General features: G+C 45.1%; 1 long non-coding RNA gene across 1 annotated transcript; it reads right to left on the bottom strand.

Moving 5' to 3' along the window:
* Positions 1-2,278: 2,278 nt before the first annotated feature.
* Positions 2,279-3,577, bottom strand: LOC147272242 (uncharacterized). Its single transcript, XR_015115853.1, has 3 exons — positions 3,489-3,577; positions 2,497-2,634; positions 2,279-2,374 (listed from the first exon to the last, which is right to left on the bottom strand). It is a non-coding gene; the product is annotated as an uncharacterized LOC147272242 (long non-coding RNA).
* Positions 3,578-4,081: the final 504 nt, after the last annotated feature.

The raw sequence follows: 4,081 nt of genomic DNA, 5'->3' as shown, positions 1-4,081 counted from the left end.
AACCTAAAAGTGATGCTGTCAGTCATGTAGTAAAAGTTGCTTCTAACCTCAAAATGATGCTAACAGTAATGTAGTGATAGTTGCTAATAAACTCAAAGTGATGATGACAGTCATGTAGTCAGAGTTGCTACGAACCTTAAAATAATGCAACAATAATGTAGTAAGAGTTGCTACGAACCTTAAAATAATGCGACAGTCATGTATTTAAGTTGCTACGAACCTCAAAATATTGCGACAGTGATGTCGGAAGAATTGCAAATGAACTCAAGATGATGCTAACAGTAATGTAGCGATAGTTGCTAAGAAACTCAGTGATGCTTAAAGAAATGTAGTAAGAGTTTCGAACAACCTCAAAGTGATGCTGACAGTCATGTAGTAACAGTTGCTTCGAATCTCAAAATAATGCGACAGTGATGTCGGAAGAATTGCTAATGATCTCAAAATGATGCTAACAGTAATGTAGTGATAGTTGCTAATTAACTCAGTGATACTTACAGAAATGTAGTAAGTGTTTCGAACAACCTAAAAGTGATGCTGTCAGTCATGTAGTAAAAGTTCCTTCTCACCTCAAAATGATGCTAACAGTAATGTAGTGATAGTTGCTAATAAACTCAAAATGATGATGACAGTAATGTAGTAAGAGTTGCTACGAACCTTTAAATAATGCAACAGTAATGTAGTAAGTGTTTCGAACAACTTCAAAGTGATGCTGACAGTCATGTAGTAAGAGTTGCTAATGAAGTCAATTTCATGCTACAGTGATGTCATAAGAAATGCTAATTAACTCAAAATGATGCTAACAGTAATGTAGTGAAAGTTGCTAATAAACTCAAAGTGATGCTGACAGTAATGTAGTAAGAGTTGCTACGAACCTTTAAATAATGCAACAATAATGTAGTAAGAGTTGCTACGAACCTCAAAATAATTTGACAGTGATGTCAGAAGAATTGCTAATGATCTCAAAATGATGCGACAGTGATGTAGTAAGAATTGCTAATGAACTCAAAATGATGCTAACAGTAATGTAGTGAAAGTTGCGAGTAACCTAAAAATGATGCTGAGAGTCATTTAGTAAGAGTTGCTAATAACCTCAAAATAATGCAACAGTGATGTTGGAAGAATTGCTATTGATCTCAAAATGATGTGACAGTGCTGGCGTAAGAATTGCGAATGAACTCAAAATGATGCTAACAGTAACGGAGTGACATTTTCGAATAACCTCAAAATGATGCTAACAGTAATCTAGTAAGAGCTGCTAATAACCTCAAAATGATGACAGTAATTTAGTAAGAGCTACTAAAAACCTCAAAATAATGCTACAGTGATGTAGGAAGAATTGCTAATAAACTCAAAATTATGCTAACAGTAATGTAGTGATAGTTGCTAATGAACTCAGTGATGCTGACAGTAATGTAGTAAGTGTTTCGAACAACCTCAAAGTGATGCTGACAGTCATGTAGGATGAGTTGCTACGAACCTAAAAATAATGCGATAGTTATTTCGTAAGAATTGCTAATGATCCCAAAATGATGCTAATAGTAATGTAGTGATAGTTGCTAATAATCTCAAAGTGATGCTGGCGGTAATGTGGAAAGAGCTGAAACGAGAACAACAAACTGTCCTCTGATGGTTGGACAGGTTGGTTTTGTCCGTCCTCTCACTCATCATTAAAAGCCCTTATTACTCATCATTCATCCAATCTGACACTCACGTCTGCAGTGGGGAATCCCCAGCAGCCCGCGGCACACATGGAGCAGTCTCGGCCAATCACGTGGGGCCTGCAGCGGCACCGACCACCAAATGGCTCGCAGGTGTCACTCTCAGCTCCAACCTCATGGCAGGCACAAGGCAGGGCGCCGTTGTTGAAGAGAGCCCAAGAGACACAGCTGAGCTGAGACAGAATGGAGACCAAGGACAGGAGGGACGACAGAGAAAAAGGAAACGTTAGCGAGACATTTTAGGAAAATTAGTTAAGTGGGGAAAAGGTTATTAGCCAAACTCGCTAAATGGAAGGACAACAAAAAACAAAGATCTTAAAAAGAAAATTTGCACAAAGTGAAACCCTGCAAGAGAAAGTAAATCAAGAACTAAATATTCTTGAGGCTCAGGTCTTTAGTTCCAATGCTTGTAAATGACATCTGAATGCATTCACAACCCAAATCTGAGCAGACAGAAGCGTCCCAGTCAGGCCCAGTTTAGTTCCTCTAGAACATTCAGGGATACTGAACAGGGACCAACTCAGGCTGAGAGACACCGACTTGACATGAAAGCTGTTGAGGCCACAGTTGCTAATGAAGTGGTCAGATTTCTCCAGTGGTTCTTGGTTCAGGGAGCTGGAGCTGGAGCTGCTCTCAGGCACCACCAGGACGTGATCCTGGAGAGACAGAAGGAAGAAGTCCAGGCCTGACAGAGGAGAAGGAGGCACAGAGTAGAAACAGCAGATACGTGTGGGGAAAGGGAGAGGGTATCAGTCCAGCAGAGGAGCAGGAAACCTACCACCACAGGGCTCTGCCTGCAGGAACCTGCAGGTGAGGAGGACCTGGTGGTCCGGCACATCCACAATGATCTGGTTTTCAGACACCGGCACGTTTCGGCAGCCGTAAGCGTGGGGACAGAAGGAGGCGTTGGCGTGGCCTGAAAGACACAAACAACCATCTCCATTTGAATGTTTCTCAAACAGCCGGAGCAGGAAAGCTAAGATGAATCAAAGATCCTCCACCCTGCCAGATCCGACCCTGGTAATGTAGACCTGCACAGGGTGGGTGGGGTGGAGCGGCTGGTGGTGGTGGAGGATGAAGACGTATCTGCCCAAAGCCTGGACACGGTGGAGTCCACCGCAGCGTTCTGAGTAGAAGGATGAGAGCGATGTTCAATGGTACATGTTTTCTTTCCTGAACCGCCGATGTTTCCAATCACGAATCTCAGTCATGAGATTTGAACATCATGGAGGAGTTCAAAAGTGTCAAACTGGGCCGGTCTCCATTTTATGAGTCCGGAGACCGAGGATAAAACTACAAGTCCCTGGTTCAGATTTGACTCGTCTGAATCCAAACACAGCAGCGTTCTTCCACCAGGCCAGAGGAGTTGATCATGATAACAAGATATCTTCATGCTACTACAACACACAAACTCATCACCAGAAAAGACTTCATGGTGGAACAACAAATCTCCTCCCAATGGGAAAAACATTGAGTTGAACAATCAACTTTTCCATGATGACATGGAGAGCTTGGCAGCAGCAGCAGGCTTCCATTGGGGGCTGATATGCCAGCTCCACTTAGCCTTCTTTGGAATGGTTTCACCTGGAGTGATGCTGTTATTGAGACCTTTTATCTGGAACAACACCACCTGCATGGAGACTGAGGACTTCAACAGATGCAGATGTTGACCCAGAATAAATCTAAATATTCCAGATGTGTTAAATCAATCCAGCAGCAGTGGTGGGAGCGTCGTAAACTCACTCACTCAGCAGCCGTCAGCCTCCGTACCTGCACGGAGTCCAGCCTGATGTGGTCTCTGTTGTCTGCTCCCAGAGGTGGTCTGTCACCTCTGAACCAGGGGGTTCATCTCTCTGGTGGGAGGTCAGTGGAGGAGCTGCAGCGGGGGAGGCCAGGATGGGCTCCTGTAGGAGGAGCTCTGGCCCTCCTTCAGCACCAGCCAGTGGGAGGGAGTTTGGAAACATGAGGGGACACAGGAGGAGCTACAGGGGGAGGGAAGGTGGATCAGAACCGTTCTAACAAGAGCGCTGAGGGGACACAGGAGGAGCTACAGGGGGAGGGAAGGTGGATCAGAACCGTTCTAACAAGAGCGCTGAGGGGACACAGGTGGAGCTACAGGGGGAGGGAAGGTGGATCAGAACCGTTCTAACAAGAGCGCTGAGAGGACACAGGAGGAGCTACAGAGGGAGGAAGGTGGATCAGAACCGTTCTAACAAGAGCGCTGAGGGGACACAGGAGGAGCTACAGGGGGAGGGAAGGTGGATCAGAACCGTTCTAACAAGAGCGCTGAGGGGACACAGGTGGAGCTACAGGGGGAGGGAAGGTGGATCAGAACCGTTCTAACAAGAGCGCTGAGGGGACAA

The sequence above is a fragment of the Aulostomus chinensis genome, chromosome 1 (assembly GCF_037954235.1).
Source record: "Aulostomus chinensis isolate RoL2024-O1b breed Wild chromosome 1, RoL_Achi_v1.0, whole genome shotgun sequence".
NCBI classification, from domain to species: Eukaryota; Metazoa; Chordata; class Actinopteri; order Syngnathiformes; family Aulostomidae; genus Aulostomus; species Aulostomus chinensis.
The sequence above is the reverse complement of the archived record's forward strand: the minus strand, read 5'-3'. Positions and strand labels throughout refer to the sequence as shown.